This window comes from Lontra canadensis, unplaced genomic scaffold, assembly GCF_010015895.1.
Source record: "Lontra canadensis isolate GAN:19392208 unplaced genomic scaffold, GSC_riverotter_1.0 scaffold39, whole genome shotgun sequence".
NCBI lineage: Eukaryota > Metazoa > Chordata > Mammalia > Carnivora > Mustelidae > Lontra > Lontra canadensis.
In genome coordinates this window covers 14,584,243-14,601,880 of record NW_022631033.1, presented here as the reverse complement: position 1 = coordinate 14,601,880, position 17,638 = coordinate 14,584,243, and the positions used below count along the sequence as shown (strand labels likewise).

The window sequence follows — 17,638 nt, the reverse complement described above, 5'->3', positions numbered from 1 at the left end:
AAGTTACTTGGAAACCACTTTATTTTAAACACTAGGCCAGTTTCTGTCTTCCCTATCCCACCCCCACTCCTAACAGAAAGGGAGGTCCCGCTGCCAGTCTGCCAAGGGGGACGTTCTCAGTCTCACAGCAGGAGAAAGATCCGAGCAGAAATGGCAAAGATCGCCCTGGGCAGAGCTCTGTGATTCTGTCTGCCCTCATCTCCCCCAGGCCAGTCCACACCCAACCCAGGACATGTCCTCGATTTACAAAGCGGAAACGGGTATCATAAAGTACCTTGCAAACTCAAATATTTTAAGATGCAAGTAGACACCCAACTTAAAATGCTTACGTTTTGCCTTTTCACTAAATTCCAAATTGGTGAGTAAACCAGCGCTCTGGTGATTTGAGACGACTTCTTTTGTACTCCCCAGAGATTTCGGGTTTGGGAGTTTAAGACATTTATAATGGAGAGTCTGGAAAAGTTCTCAGAAACGATAGTTCCCTGGGGCGACACGGTGTGAGGTAGAAGGTGTCCTGCCTCAGCCCAGCTTCCCCTTCCAGGTGGTTTTGTGGTCAGCAGGAGAATAAGAATTCCTTAATAAAATGAAATAAAAAGGCAATGCTTCTGCCAAAACAGGATTGCTCTGCATTTTACATAGCCGTATTTTATATTTTTTCAATTCACTGCCAAATCCGACCCCTTCTCCCCTCATGGGAGTCCCTTCCTGTCCACATTAATAGGCCAATGTTAGGTGTTGGCCTGGTTGCTTCTCCGGTCTCCTGAAGAGATCTGCGTGAGGGGAGCCATGAACTGGCAGCAAGAGATGTAGGTTCTAGTCTAGCCCATGGCACTCTCTTGACTTTGTGGCCTCAGAGTCTTTCTTGGTTCATTTCTTTTCTTTAAAAAAAAAAAAAAAATGAGGGGGTTGAAGGCTCCTGGGACATGAATCCCAGTGCCACAACAAGGGGCTGTTTCTTATCTGTTGTTAGGATCTGTTCCTCCTAAACTTTCGGACCCCGGCTCCCGTCAAAGGAAAGGTGGTGTTGTTATTGGACCTTGTGTCCCCTCCTCAGTGCCATCCCTAGGGGACCGAGCTGGACCTGTAGCTTTGGTTAGCATTGGAAGCCTTATGTCCCTACATTTACATTGCAAACCATGAATTTAGTTTTTACACGCATCCCTGCCCTGTTAAGATGCAGCATTATGATTTTTAAAAAGAAGGAAAATGGCCTGGCTTGAGGTAGGATTTGGGGGATTAGAAACCTAGGCCAGAAATTTCTATTTAAAATCACATCCTTCACTACCAGTTTCCTAGAGGAATAAAGTTTAATGCTTTGGGGGAAATAAACTAATGGACTCCATCCCCCTTTGGTCTCAGTAACCCCCACACAGAGTCATGGCCGTGAAAAGAGGGGCGGCCAAGGGAAAAAGTCCCCATGTGACCACAAGGATCTATTTATCCTCTCAGCCCCAGTCCATTTCCCCCACGCAGTTGCCGACCAGCTGGACACACAGAGCTACTCAGCCCGAGCCCCAGCCCCTGAGACGGTCTGAAAGGCTGAGTGGCCGCCCGGGTGGGTTAAGAAGGGAAAATCCAGGAAATTCAGTTTTGAAAGAATGGCAAGTGCATTGGTTTGCTTGATCCCCTTCTCTGTCATTTTGGTCCCTATCCCTCTTTCCCGACTGATTGGGTTTCAAGTCCAAGTGATCGTATGGCCAGAGCTTGACTCCTACGTGGTCATCAGGACCTCCTTGATCACCTACGGGAAAAAAAGTGAGATGCAAAAATGGCTTTATGAGTGGGCCTGGAGGATCAGGAATGAATCTTGGGTTTGCGGTTTGATGTCTTTATTTTGAAATGTCTCCACCATTTAATGGGTGGTGTATTCTCCTTAATCTTTTCTCCTCATAATCGCTGCTCCCTGATGCCACATTGTTTGTGCATTTTCAAAGCACGGGAGCTCGTTGGCTTCAGTTTTCATGTGTGTCTTCTCCTGAGCTCTTGGTATGTTCTTCCTCAGACGTCCGTCGGTCTGTGGTCCGATGCACCAGCAGCAAACACAGTGGCGAAGCCAAGACGCAGCTCGTATGGAAGCTTCTCGTCACGTGCCTGCTGATGACACAAGCAGAGAGCATGGCTTCCCAAGTCTTTGGATGATATCAGGAAGAGTGAAAGAGACTTTTTTTTTTTTTTTTTTTTAACTTGGAGGAAAAACCTCAGACAATGTTTGATTTTGTTGAACAGAACTGGGTTGATATTTTAAGAAAATGTTTGCTTTGTAAGTCTCAGAATTGAGCTCGCAGAAGGCAAGCTCCGTTAACGTTTTCTTAAGGAGACACCACTGGGAAAGGGTTCAGGCGCAAAGTAAACCAATGCTTGACTTCTAGAATTAAAATATAAACTCGCGGCTAAAAACAAAGACTGCTGGGCTCGTTCAACCTGTGGGCCATTTGCCTTCTTTCCTGAGATAGTCTCTTGTAAGAGCTTGCTCCTTGAAAGTGAACTTAAAGGAACTTAGGACAAGATGCCTCTGCTTTCATAAATGATCTACTAGGCTCCAGCAAGCGGTCATCAAGTCTTTTATTTTTATAACGTAATATATGCTCCATGACATCGGGGACTTGGTCTCATTCAGTGCTCTATCCCCCACTCCCAGAACAGCGCCTGACTCATTCATTCGTTAAATAACTATTCTCAGAGCACTAGCTCTGTGGACATAAAAGGTGCTCATCATCCACTTATCATTCATTCAGAAAGTATCCAGTGCCTTCCCCGGGCCCAGAGATACACAATTCTAGGCATTGGGGACACCCAGGAACAAAACTAAGTGAAGTTTCTGCCCTCATGAAACGCCTATTCCTGGGAAGTGCCACAAATCAGCGGAGAGGTTATAAAAGTCGGGTGGCAATAAAGTCTATGGAGAAAATTAAAGCAGGTTGAGGGCACTGAAAATGACGAGAGTGCCATTTGACAGAGTGTTCTGGAAATGACTCTGATTAGTAGGAATTTGAGCAGAGACCTAAAGAAAATAAGGGGGCCTGCCATGTAGATATCTGAGGGCAAAGCATTCCAGGCAGAGGGACCAGCACGGATGGAAGGTCCGAGGCTGGTGTGTGCTGGGGATGTGGGTGTGATGTGTGATGTGAGGTGAGTGGTGGGGAGACTGGCAGATGAGGTCTGAAAAGGACAAGTGGTGTGGCAGCCGTGAACGTGCACTGCTCCGATTTCCAGATTTTACAGTTAACCCACAGTACCGCAGCCCCACGTCTCCCAGGCTGATCTTCACTGATGACTGAGCAAGGCTGGGATCTGAGGGCAGGCCCGTTCCCTTGCTGGTGACTTTGGTTGAAGGATGCCCCCCCATCGACCTGGCCCAAATTTCTTAGAATTGTGAGGTTCTTTCTACCCAACCCTTTCCTTCTCTGCCTCCTCTCACACGTGTCAGCCATTTCCTGCCAACTCTCGTGTCCTCCCCTGCATCCGTGATAGATGCTTCCTCCAGGACATCTTGTGTGTCTTCTTCTTGAAGGAACTGAACTAACCCAAGGCCACGTCAGGTCTCTGTAGGTCATGGTGCAGACCATGGGTCTTATCCTGAGTATGGGGAACACGTCTGGGGGGTTTTGAGTAGAAGAGCAGAGTGATAGCATCTTTCATTTTAGAAAGATCACTCTGGTTACTGGGGCGAGGAGATGAGGAACCGACTGGGATTAGTGCAGAAGCAGGAAGACTGCTAGGAGGCTTCAGCTCAGACTGGGGTTGGGCAGGTATGTGAAGTACTAGTTTGACTTTCTACCATAACTGCTCTTCCTAAGTCAACCCAAGACCTTCCAATAACAAGATCCAGTGACATCTTCCAGCATCTTTCTGTGGCATTTTACCTTTTGACCACACCTACCTTCTAGAGACTGTTTCTGTTGGGTTCTGAGTGTCCTCTCTCCTCTCAATATCACCTTCGTGTAACTTCCACTGACTCTTTTTTTTTTTTTCTTGCCAGTGCCTTCACACTGGGGCTCCTCAGAGTTTGGTCCTAGTTCTTCTTGTTCTCTCTTCTCATCTCGATGGCTGACTGCTAGCACACATTTGTCGTTAACTCCCGTTCGTCACTCCCTCAACCCCAGGCAACCACTAATCCACTTTATGACTTTTTAGCTTTGCCTCCTATGGATATTTCATATATTTATTATTTGTTTTTTTTTAAGATTTTATTTATTTGAGAGAGAGAGAGACAGAGTGAGAGAGCCTGAGAGGGGAGGTCGGAGGGAGAAGCAGACTCTCCATGGAGCTGGGAGCCTGACGTGGGACTTGATCCCAGGACTCTGGGATCACGACCCGAGCCGAAGGCAGTCGCTTAACCAACTGAGCCACCCAGGCACCCCTGGATATTTCATATAAATGGAGTCGTTCAATACGTGGTCCCTTGGGTCTTGCTTTTTCTACTGATGAGAACAGAATAGCTTTGAGGTTCATATCCATGGTTTGTTCCTTTTTTAATTGCTGAATAGAAGTCTATCATCTGAATATTTTCCAGATTTTTACAATAAAAAATCTTCAAGCTAAAGAAATCCTGAGAGTATTAGGAATTAGGGAATGTTCATGTGCCCTTCACTTGGTTCTCTAATTGTTAACATTTGACACATTTGCTTTATTCCCACTTGAGAAATAGAGGTTTCTGCTTTGTTTTGTTTTTGTTTTTGTTGAATCAGTTGCAAGTAAGTTACCCATATCATGACATTTCAGCTCTAAATAATTCAGCATGTACAGAATGTTCCCCTATATAACCATGGTCATTTTCACATTTTCTCAATTGCCCAAATAGTATCCGTTATAACTTTTTTTGAAATAAAACTTCTAATCAAGGTTCAAATAGTACATTTGGTTGCCATGATTTTTGGTCTCTATTAAGAATATTATCCTTGCTTTTTTCTTTTGTTTGGACTTTTGTAATGTTAACATTCTTGAAAAGCCCAGCCAGTTCTTTTATAAACCGGCCGCATTTTGGATTTGTCTGATTTTTCTTCATGGCTAGATTCAGATAAACTGTTTTTTTTGTTTGTTTTTTTTTGTTTTTGTTTTTTTTTTGCAACAGTGCTACAATTTTTTAAAATCCAAACCAGGACAAGGTGTCATATAAGTTGGAAGATGGCGATGTGTGTCAAAGGGTCTCAGGGTGTTGGCATTGTTCTAGAAAAGGGTCATAGCTGCCCTTCTGTTGTCCCCACACAGATGCTGAGACCATGTAGCTCTCTGTAGCATTGGTTGGGTTGGTCCTACAGGATTTACTCTTAAGGTGGATACATTTTCAGTTTTGCTGTAGATCCTGTTTGTCTTTGTGGGGGGACTAGGCGACATTCAAATTCTATGCAATCGATCAGGACACTTTTGAGAAGGAAAAGTTGCTAAGAATCATTACTTTGGAACAACGGGTATAAACCATGACTATCTGGGGTAAACTCTACCCATAACCAGGTAATTCAGGTAATTCTACTCCCAGGTATATACTTTTTTTTTTTAGATTTTTTTTTAATATTTATTTGACAGACAAAGATCATAAGTAGGCAGAGAGGCAGGCAGAGAGAGAGAGAGGAGGAAGCAGGCTCCCTGCTAAGCAGAGAACTCCATTCGGGGCTCGATCCCAGGACCCTGGGATCCTGACCCGAGCCGTAGGCAGAGGCTTTAACCCACTGAGCCACCCAGGCGCCCCTCCCAGGTATATACTTTGAAGAAAGGGATGTTCTGCGTTCTCACTACGGTTTGTTTTGGTATGAATTTTGATATTACAGTTTAACCTGCTTTTTTATATGCTGCAGTTACCTAAGGATTCATGTATTTCATTAGTTTGGAAAATTATCAGCCGTCATCTCTTGTAATACTGACCTTCCCCCAGTCTCTCTATTCTTCCTCCTGGGTCTCTTATTAGTTGTGAATTAAAACCTCTCATTCCGCTCTTCCTATCTCTGAGTCCTTGTATTAGCTTCCTAGGGCTGCCATAAACTACCAACAAGGTGACTTTAAACAACAGCAGTGTATTCTCTCACAGCTCTGGAGGCCAGAGTCAGAATCCAGATGTTGGCAAGGTTGGTTCCTTCTAGAGGCTCCAAGGGAGGATCTGTCCATCCCTCTCTCCTAGCTTCTGGGACCGCCAGAATCCTGGGCTTATAGATTCATCACTGATCCTTATCTCCTTCAACACATGGCCTTCTCCTGTGTGTGTCTGTGTCTTCTCCTCTTCTTGGAAAGACCTGTGGGTGATCCAGGATGATCTCATCTCAAGTTCCCTAAGTTAATTACACATGTAAAAATCCTTTTCCCAAATAAGGTCACATCCACAGGTTCTGGGTAGACATCTTTGGAGGAGCCACCGTTCAAACCCACTACAGTCTTTATGTCATACTTTAATGTCTTTCCCTTATAATGCTGACTTCTGGGTCTTTCAGTTTTATATTCCAGTTTACTATCTTTTTAAATGTGTTTATTCCGCCATTTAGCTGACCACCAAAATTTTAACTTAAATGATTGTATTTTTAATGTGAAAATGCCTCTCTGGTTTTTCTTGACAGTCTTTGGTTCCTTGTTAATTTTGATTCTCTTTTATCAAACATGTCATAAATCTCATTTTATATTCTAGATATGGGAGTCCCAAACTTTTAAACCCCTGGTGCTAAATTTGAGTTGTTTCTGCTGACTCTCACAGTGACTGATTAATTAGTTAAAGTCAAACTGACTTCTTACACACTTAAACTCCAAAATCTCAGTGGCTTAGCGTTCTAAATCTCTTTTCTTATTGCATTATGTCAAGTGGGTGGATTGGGGTAGGATTTCGCTCCATGCAGTCATCAAGGGACCTTGACGGGCGAAGGCTGTGCCATATTCCGCGTGTGGCTCCCAACGTCCCGCTGAGAACCAGCATCCTGCGAGTGGACAGGGAGAGACTGCAGAGGATCACAGAGGTAGTCACTGTGGGGCCAGGCTGAGAATTTTTTTTTTTTTTTTTAAGACCAATTCTGCCTTCTTTATGTTGGCCAAAGTGCATTCGCAGCACCACCTAGATTCAAGGGTGACTGGAAACTATCATTGCTGGCTGGACTTTGCTTCCCAGCCACAACTAGTCCCTATGGAAGGAAAGCAAGAGACATTTGTTGAGAACAACCTGCCTGTGCCACATGGTTTATTTCTCTGTGTGTTTGGTCTTTTTTTTTTTTTTTTAAGCTCATATTTCATTGAACCTACTATGTGGGAAATCTGAGGCCTTAAATTGGGACTTTCCTTGAGAGAAGAGATTCAATTGCTTCTACAGGAAAGAAGGCACACTACTAATCTGGGACCACTTGTGAGTTTAGCAAAAATTTTTTTTTTAAAGATTTTATTTATTTATTTGACAGACAGAGATCACAAGCAGGCAGAGAGGCAGGCAGAGAGAGGAGGAAGCAGGCTCCCCGCTGCTGAGCAGAGAGCCCGATGCGGGGCTCGATCCCAGGACCCTGGGATCATGACCTGAGCTGAAGGCAGAGGCTTCAACCCACTGAGCCACCCAGGCACCCCGCTTAGCAAAATTTTAAACACTATGTGTGTGTGCGTGTGCATGTGTGTGTCGGTGTACGTGTGCGGTATATTATATCTAGGATCTAGTTATATTATATATTGTAGTTATATTGTAGGGGGAGAACCCTTCCGAGTACCTAACCTGCCAGCCTTCACATCAGCGTTCGCACATGCCTGTTGATGGCGGAAAGCATCTAAGCTCCGAATGTTCAAGTTTAATCTATTTCATTGTCTGTGCGGTAGCTGGCAACAGTAGCTGGCAGTCTAAAAGTAAAAGCTATTCACATATTTCTACACACTCAATATCTGCCTAATAAAATCATGTATTCTGGTTACTTGCCATTCATCTGACAATCTAGTAGGTCCAGTACTAGGAGGAAGCATGAATCTCTTGAAAAATACAAGCATGACTATGTACATATATCATGTCATGTTTCTCCAGCACCTTTCTTCCAAAGAGCTCTCAAACGTTTTTATATTTATTAACTCATATATCCTTAGGATTTCTTAATCTAGTGCAAAGGGGTAAGATTCTTTTAGTCCCACCTTAGTGGTGAGAAAGCTGAGCCCCTTGTTGTAGCTGAAGACTGAGTCTCTCTCCAGGCCAGATTCCTTCCTCTTGGCCACATTTCCGCTGCCATGACGACCATCCGAGCCTGGGCAGTAAGGATGGTGTGCACATAGCTGCCACTTATGTTTTGGTGTTTTCATAGTCCTATGTTAATTCTCGTGATGGAAGTTTCTTACTGAGTCACCTTGAAAAAGGTTCCGTCAACTCCAGCGGGTTTTGCTTCAGGCCGCACCAGCCCGAGCTGGTAACAATGTCCATTACAGATCACGCCTCTGTAAGGCTGGTACCTAGAGCTCTGATCCTCACCAAATCCTTCCCCTCCTGCGGTCCCGTACAGGAGGTGTGCTCCCTGTGGCCCACGGAAAGGCAGCACGGCATGCGGCTCAGGAGCCATAACCCCAGTCCGATGGCCTGTGCACATGCTTGTGTCTGTCCCCCCGTCACCTTGAGTAGGTCACTTCACTTCTCTGGGCTTCCATCTGCTCACCTAGATAAAAAGATGATGACGATGTGTCTACTTCACGGGGTGGGTGTGAGGATTAAAAAAGTAATGCTGGTGATGCACCTTGTATTCTGTTTGGCGCAGACTTAGTTTTTGGTACCTGTTAGCTGCGATGGGGAAGATGACTCTGGGAAAGGCCTCCCTCTGTTGGCCACCGGTGCTGGCTCTGGAGTCAAACCGCTGGGGTTGGATTCGAGCTCTGCCGCCTAACAAACACACAACCTTGGGATATTGACTCAGTCCTTCCTAGTCTGTCCCCGGAGATTTCCATTCCAGTGCTGGCTTTGATTTTCCCAGTGGTGGGATAAAATGCCCTCTTCTGCAGCTGTGGCCCCGAAGGAAGGGCTCCTCTGCCATTTGCCTTTGGCATCAACTCAGTAGTGGTGGAGAAGGGAAGAGAGCAGGGCTATTATGGAAAGAATCGTTGCCTTTAATCCAATGATTATTAGGCAATTCGTTTACATGAATCACTTTTCTTTCATCCCCTGTAAGAGGAAAAAATAATATGTGATTTATAGTCTTCCTCTGATCTGGACGGGGAGTGGATCCTAGTTTATGCAGGCAGAGATGGATGTGGGTCTGCAGGTTTGGAAACTGGGACTTGGAACAAGCGGAAGGGCTCTGCCGGAGGTTAAAGAGAGAATGAGAGGCCTAGGGAGCAAGGGGGTAGATCTGGATGGAAGGGAGTCGGGAAGCAAACCTGAGCACTTTGGAGTACGGGGTCGGCGGGGGATACAGGTCCTGGGAGCCGCCTGGGGAGAAGAGAGATTGGAGCACTGTATCTTGTGGGGGTTTGGTGTAAGGGCTGTGCACAGTGTATTAGGAAATCTTCAGCAAAGGGTACATTGTTTCTTAATGCTTTTATGGGAGTGGATTATTTCCAGTGAGTGCATACAAGTACGGAATTAGCTGGCGATGATGAAGGAACTGAGAGATCCCCAAGGTGACCAGCTGAGTGATCGCTGGAGCCAGAGTGCAGTGTGGGGCTCCAGGGACTTGAGGGCTTGTGCAGTTGCAGGCAATGCAAATGTCACTACCTTTGCCCCTTCGTGTCCCCTGGGGAATTCCAATAATACCTGAGAACAGAGCAGTAAACTCAAATGCATATACTTCATTATAAAATAATATTTTAAGATACTTTTGGGTACAAATTAAATATAGATTAGTTCCAATCCTGCCAGGGGAACTTACATAACTTACTTCATTATCTGGGCCACAGTTCTCCCATCTGTAAACTATCTGTTACATAAGGCTAATGTGAAGATAAGGTGAGATAATTCTGGAAACCTCTCAGCACAGTACCTGGCTCATAGTAGAAGCTTCTGTTCTCATAGGTTATTATTAGGTATGTTGCAGACATACAGTATCTTGTATATTTCATTAGTTTGGCAGAGAATTAAAGCACTAAGATCTTTTCTAATTGATTGGATGATTGACTGATACTCTATTTTGTTTCAAAAAAACAAGTACTTAGGGACTCTTCTAAGAGCTTCCTCTTTCACTATCCAGCAAAGGTGTTTCTTTAGCTCTTGCCCCTTCCTCCTAGTTTGTCCTAATTACTTTTTTTTTTAAGATTTTATTTATTTATTTGAGAGACAGAGAGAGAACACAGAGGAGAGTGAGAGGGAGAAATAGACTCCCTGCTGAACAGAGAACCCCATGTGGGACTCGATCCCAGGACCCTGGGATCATGACCTGAGTCCAAGGCAGATGCTTAACTCACTGAGCCAGCCACCCAGGCACTCCACATTGAAGTACTTTTTAAAAAAATGATGTTGTTTCATACCTAATAAAATGAATGATAATTATTCAATAGCATCTGTTACACAGTCCATGTTCTAAGTTCTCTAATTATCTCAAAAGTGCCTGTGCAGTTGATCTCTTTGAATCAGGATCCAAACAAAACCATATTGGATTTTTGGATGTGGCCGTTAGTCTCCTTTAACCAACAAGTCCTCTATCTTATTTATTTATTATTTATTCTCAAATTTTTAAAAAGATTTTATTTATTTGACACAGAGAAAGAGATCACAAGTAGGCAGAGAGGCAGGCAGAGAGAGAGGGAGAAGCAGGCTCCCTGCTGAGCTGAGAGCCCGATGCGGGGCTGGATCCCAGGACCCTGGGACCATGACCGGAGCCGAAGGCAGAGGCTTAACCCATTGAGCCACCCAGGCGCCCCCTCAAATATTTTTTAAATTGACAAAACTGGGTCTTTTGTCCTGAAAATGTCTCATGTTGTAGATTTGGCCTCTTACAGCCTTGTGGCGGTCTTAATATGTTCCTGCATCTCCTACATTTCTTGAAAACTACGAGTTCCATCCAGAGGTCTGATTAGATTCAGGTTCAGTGTTTTTTAAGGCAAGAATCCATCATCGATGGGACTGTTTTCCTGCTCTTGTGTCCCCTCCTACGCTCATAACGTCTGGTTTTCTAACTTTTCGTTAAACTTGACCTGTGGGTTTGGATGGTTTCAGCCTAATCCATTTACTATCAAGTTTCCCGTAAACCTTTATCTACTGATTTGAGCAACCACCACCAACTGTCAACACCTACATCCATTCCTTTCACCAGGGTTGCAGAATCCCTCCCTTCCCAAGTGAAGCAATCTTCTGGAAGCGGATTTGTTTTGGAATTTCCATTTGGCCTGTATATCCTTATGCTCAAGCCCTACATTGGGCTCCCTGCTCAGCAGGAAGCCTGCTTCTCCCTCACCCTCTGCCTGCTGCTTCCCCTACTCGTGCTCTCTCTGCCAAATAAATAAATAAGTAAATGAGTAAATAAATAAAATCCTTTTTAAAAAAGTTCTTCAATATAAGAAAGAGAAGATTTATTTAAGATTTAAAATATGATGTCTGGGATTTACTTTACAAATATTCCAGTGGGGAAGGGAAACATGAAACCAAGGCAGAATGTTCTTTGTTGTTGTTTATCCTATTCTTTCTGTACGTTTGAACATTCCCATAAAAGAAAACTTTTAAACTTTAAGCTCTTCAGAAGAGATACACTTACACTTAGCCCAGAAGCACTTGAACACAAATAAGACTGAGATTTGCCATAGGCGGCTCAGCCTGGAGGGAGGCACAAAGCCACCATGCTAAGGCTTGGTGCTCAGTGCCCTGTGCCACCAGGTCTAGGACCTCACTCTAAAGGGTCGTGGACAGCGTGCTCAACGGCCAGGGCTCTGGCCTGGCACTGTGAGCTGAGAGTGAGGAGGGCCAAGTGGCCAGAAATGTCCACAGAGCCTGTGTGATGGCTGCAGGGAGGGGAGTCCTGGGAAAAGTAAAGGACCGAGTGGAGGCAATCCACGCCTGCTGCTAGAGATAAAGACTCGGGCAGCTCCTCGGTCCAGAGGCACACAGGAGAGCTGCGAGCAGAGCTAAGGATGAAACCCTGCCAGGACTCAGCCCCCACTCCACCTCTACTGCTCCCTTCCTGCCGCCCACACGTGCCCCTACTGCAGCCTGAGGTTCTCCGGCCCAGGGAGCACATCTTTACACTGGGGACACGTCTTCCCAGCTTGGCCACCAAAAAGAATGGGTTCTCTAGCGTGGGGAATGCAGGGCAGGTGCCTGACCCGCACATTCCAGATCCTTGAGCAGCTGTCACTGCAGCCACGAGCAGGGCCTGGCTTGGTGTCCGTGGCCCCCTTTTCCCACTCACTGTAGTCAGAGAGGTCTGGTCATAGAAGCTGCTGAATGGACCGTGTGTTGGGGGGAGGCATTTCCCAAGGGACAGGGGTAGCGGCTCCCAGAAGGACACAGGGGGGCTAGAGAAGTTAAATGCTCAGGGCAGTGACCCTTACAAATTGGGGTGAAAAATCACTGACCTTAAGGCAAAGAATAAAGGGTAGGATAATAAAAGACTGAATAGAAGCAAATGCCGAATAAGAAGCAAGTACCAATAGAGGCAAGTAAAAAGAAAAATGAAACAAAACAAAGATCAGGATGGGAGGCGAGGTGGCTGAGGACAGGAAACAACACGAGAATTAAAATGAGTGACGTTCATACTGGAGATGGCTCCTGGTTCTGCATCTGCGCGACTGAAGGAGCCCCCTGACCCCCAGGCTTCGTTGCCTGCCTCCGCCCGGATTCTTGGCATGTTTAGCATCTCTACAGACAGCTTTAAGAATCCTGGGGTGCCTTCCAACCCTGAAATGCAAACACGAAAGGTGAGGCTGGGTGAGGCTGGCACAGGCGAGAGGCGCTTAGCGTCACCGGGGTGTTGCAGCAGGTGGTGGCGTTTTTGTGACCGCCAGTAGAGGGCAGTGTCGGGCCACGCATGTTCCAGGCACAGGGGAGCCGTTTTCTCAGCCCTCCTGGGCCCTTGGTTAGGTTCTGAATGTGGGATTCAGGCCTCCCAGACTTTCCTGAGCAAGGCACATATGTGGCAATGCTTCTTTTATATTCCTTCAAGGATTTGAGAGTCTGCCTCTGACCGTGTTGTGCAAACACGAAGTAGGAGATAGGCGGCCCACCCGCATCCCGCCCTAGAAGCCCCTGACACCGGCATGCTGGGCACGGCCCTTTGCAGGGGGCTTTAGGTAATGCTGTGCACCCACCAAGTGCCTGCTGTGTGCCTACTGTGTGCTAACGTTCTAGCCATTGCCGTTATTTAACTCTGTGAGAAAGTATGATTACCTCCATTTTTCAGATGAGGAAATGAAGGCTCCTTGAGGTTAAATGACTTGTGTGAGCTCCCACGGCCGGGGTAGGATCCCGACTTCAGTCTGTTGGGCTCCAGCACACCATGCCCTAGGCCACGTGCTTCTCACAGGTCCTCAGTTCCTGCCTGTTCTCATCCTGCCTGAGCTGCTATTTTTAACTCAAAAAGCTCCTCTGTTCCAGCAGTGTGGACTCCTTGGACTGGGAAACTATCAGGACATCAAAAAGATACTTCTCACACCAAGCCAAGTGATGAATTGCTCATTTGAGTTACTCTTTCATCTGCAAGGCAGATTTTCTTTCGACAGGTTTTATGTATGCTAAGAGCACCCAAGGAGAATTATATATATAAATCATTAGGTGAGGTGGAGTGTCAGCTCTGAAACTGTCCATTTACGTGCTGATCGCTGGTGCTCATTGATCGGAGCAGATGAACCGTGGCTACAATGGTGACCTGAACTGTTTCTTCCTCCCATGACTTGGGAAGCCGGTCTCACTTCTCCACGGTCACACCTGGCCCAGTGTATAGTGAACTTGGACAGGCCAGCATCATACCTCACACATTCTAGCAACGACCAACAAAACTAATCACACTGACAAAAGTTAGTTTTCTTGGGGCGCTTGGGTGGCTCAGTGGGTTAAGCCTCTGCCTTCAGCTCAGGTCATGATCCCAGGGTCCTGGGATCAAGCCCCCATTCGGGCTCTCTGCTCAGCAGGGAGCCTGCTTCCCCCCTCCTCTCTGCCTGCCTCTCTGCCTACTTGTGATCTCTGTCTGTCAAATAAATAAATAAATAATCTTGGGAAAAAAAAAAGTTAGTTTTCTTCCATTTGGTTCCTACCTCCACCCCCCCCAAAAAAAGGCAGGGGTGGGGTGGAATGGTTTTCATTTTTATAGATTGGTTGGCCCACACTAGATTGAGCCATTGACGTTGCTGTTTACCTCATACTCCTGAACAGCTGCATTTGATGATTTTTTATCAGTTTCTGGAATTAATGGTTGATCCAATAATATTTTGATATCTGGTCTCTGTTGTTGGAGATCACCCATCGGTCATCCCAGATTCTACACCAATGGAAAAGCCGGCTTGGAGAATGTGGGTTGGATCCAAGATCTACATGTGCCTTTCTTTTTTCTTTTTCTTTTTTTTACTGAGTTGAACTCTCCATCCTTGCCCCCCACCCCTCCCCCAGCCACAGGTGGGACAACCGGAGAACTAGAACCACCCCCTGCCCCTCCCCCTGCTCTGGCAAGAGCTGCTGTCCTGGGTGAGAGAAGAGAATGTAAACACTTGGCAGGCAGACAGGATGGGAGGGGGCTGGAGCCTGTTTTATGCCCAAGTAACTACCCCAAGTGGTGTGAGGAATGTGGCCAAGCTTATATCACTGGGGGAGAGGAGGGCAGTTCATTGCGGGGCGGGGGGGAGATGGAGGGGATGGAGGCTTTTTCACTTCGGGATAGAGGTACTGGCTGAATTTCACTCGGGTATGCAGCATAAGAAGTTTCTCCCTTCAAATACCTTCCATCTCTAGAAGTCCCTATAAGTACTCAGAAAAATGGGAATGTGTCTCTCAAAAGAGATTCCATCTTAATGCAATAATTAGTTCAGGCTTGTTTCTAACACCTCTTGTGCATAGAGGTGAGGACAGATTAAATTATTTGGGAATTTCTTTGAGCTTTGATTAAAAAATATTAGCTTTCCAAAAATAAAAAGTGTTAAATAAAATCTCCAAAACTTACATTTTTGTCCTTACGCAGGAAAATAATTTTTGTTTCTTCTCCTGTGCTCCGTTGTTAAATAATTGCACCCATCTAGTGCATACCGGAAAAATAAAACCGTACATTTTTTTTTCTTTTAGTCCAGTGACCTCAAAACTACAAGTGTGAATGTCTCTAATAAAACTAGCTCTCCTTTTTAACATTTGGGGTTATTTCTGTTGCATTCCCTACACTTCACACTATAATCAAAGCCTGTTATCTCGGTCTTGCAATATCTGTGACTCAGACTCTAATCATGACTGTGTCTGGCACATAGATCAGTAGTTGCATTCAGAGACGTGCAAGTTTTGAGATTTTCTTTCAACTTGACCGTGCATGTTTCATTTGAAGCCCCTTCTTGAACATACCAAATTCTGTCTTTGAACAAGTTAAGAAAATAAGATGTATTTCCCAAGAGAGGTGATCCTTAAAACCAATGTCAACTTGTAAGTTAGGTGCCTTGAGCAAGACATTCTTAATTCTTTGAAGCGTCTTGGGTATCAAATAGTCCTTCGAAAGTTCACCCATCGAAATAGGGTCTAAACTCACCTTTAGAGCTTCCAAATGCTCAAGAAGTGCTGAGAGGGGTTAGCAGTACAAAGTCTGACTTAGAACATTCTCGGTTGCCTGGCTCTGATTCAGGAATATGGTTACTTCTTGGAGCCACATCAATTTGAGGTGTTGTGTATATACTCAGTCTTTAAATGCACCCATTAACTTGAGACCCCCAGATTTCAGACCTTTGGGAGCCTCTCTTTTTACAACTGGACTTTTTCCAGAGGAAGACAGAATGTATGATCTCTATCTGCTTCGTTAGTATCCCTTGTCTGGCAGCATTCCCTTCTTTAGAGAAATTTATGGTAATGTCTGTGCACGATAGTCAATTGTAAAAGATCAAAGGGTCTGGCTTTCTGGAGATCTGCGCCCCTCCATGCGGTTACCTTGGTGAGAGTCTCAGAAGCAACCCTGGGTTATGAGGCAATTTCTCTTGAGATGAGCAAGTCCTGATGGGCTGATCAGCAGCCTGGTGGCTGGAGGGGAGTGGATGCTGGGGGACACGAGGGCACCGAATCAGTGGGATCTGGCTTTTGAATTGGGGCTCTGCCTTCTTACCAGCTGTGTTGCCATTTTGAGCCTTAGTTCTCCACCTGCAAATGAGGATAACAGTACGCATCTCTTGGACTTACGTTGGATACGAAGATGGAAGCAGAAAGCACCTAATTCCAGATCCATACGAGGTGGCCAAGAACGAGTCTTATTACTAAGTTGATCGGTCTTATTACTAAGCTTATTATTACCTGTCAGATTGGTTCACACCTTTGGCCTTCAGGTGGTAAGACATCCTGAGTGAGTCTAACTCAGCCTCTAGCCCACCCGTGCATTGCCCCGGTTGAAGTACTTCCTGCCGCTTTCTTCCTGGACAGAGCCGGTCCCCCGAGGCCATCTCGTCCTTGAGGGGGCAGCATTCCAGGTTGCGTGATAGCACGCACAGCAGCGGCAGCAGCAGCCTCCCTCGGGGCCCGCTGAGTGCTGGGGCTGCACTGGTGGGCCGGTGTCTGCCCTGGCCAGCTAGCGTTAGCGGATCATCCCGGGGAAGGGCAAGGCCTCCGGCCCCAGGCTCCTGAGTTGAGTCCTGGCTCCACCAAACATGCTGCTGAGAGACTTCAGGAACGTCACCTCTCTGGGCCTCAGTTACTTCATCTATAAAGTGGGCTAACAATAGTACCTATCCCCTGAGTTGCTGTCAGCGTTGAGGGCTACGTTAGTTTCTGAGAGCTGTTACAATAAATCAGCGCACACTTACTGGATGCCAGTTTCAGAAATCAGGGTGTCGGCAGGGTCCCACCCCATTTAACAGCTCCGAGGGAGTATCCTTCCGTGCCTCTTCTAGCTTCTGGTAGCTCTCGGTGCCCTTTGGCTTATAGACAGCCGTCTTCTCCCCCTGTCTTCACAGCATCTTCCCTCGGCGTGTGTCTCTCTCTGTGTCCAAATCTCCCCTTTTATAAGGACATCAGTTATATTAAATTAGGGCCAACCCTAATGACTTCAATTTTAATTTGATTATCCTCTCTAAAGACCCAGTTTCTAGATAAGGTTCCATTTTGAGGTACGAGGGTTAAGCCTCGAACATATCTGTTTTGGGAGGACACAACTCAACCTATAACATATGAACTGAGAACAGTACTTGAAACACAGCAGGCACTGTCCTGCCTGGAAAGTACTATTATTCCCATTTTGGAGATGGAAAAAAAAATGAGGCTCTGGGAAGGTAAGGATTAACCTCAATTCCCACAGCTAGAGAAGGGGAGACCCCTTAGCCTAGACCCTGGTGTGTCTGGCCACATGCCCGCCATCTCTCCACGGTAGCCGTCATCTCCAGGGGTGGACAGCCTGTCCCAGTGTGCCCATCATATATGATTGTGACACTGATTTCCAGCAGGTGGCCCCAGAGGCTTGTCTGCAACTCTGGCCTCAGCCTCTTGAGGGCTGCCCCTGGGTGAAAATGTGTTCTAGAACAATCATTTCCCAGATGCTCATCAGTATTTTAGAACCTGTATTTACACCACCATGTTTCAACTAAACTGATGGGCCTAACGTGCAACTTCATTTCTCCCTTTCCAATG

At 46.0% G+C, this 17,638-nt stretch overlaps 1 protein-coding gene across 1 annotated transcript in view; it reads left to right on the top strand.

Moving 5' to 3' along the window:
• ENPP6 (ectonucleotide pyrophosphatase/phosphodiesterase 6) overlaps positions 1-17,638 on the top strand; it is a 105,907-nt gene that overhangs the window by 21,224 nt on the left and 67,045 nt on the right. The window lies entirely within an intron of this gene.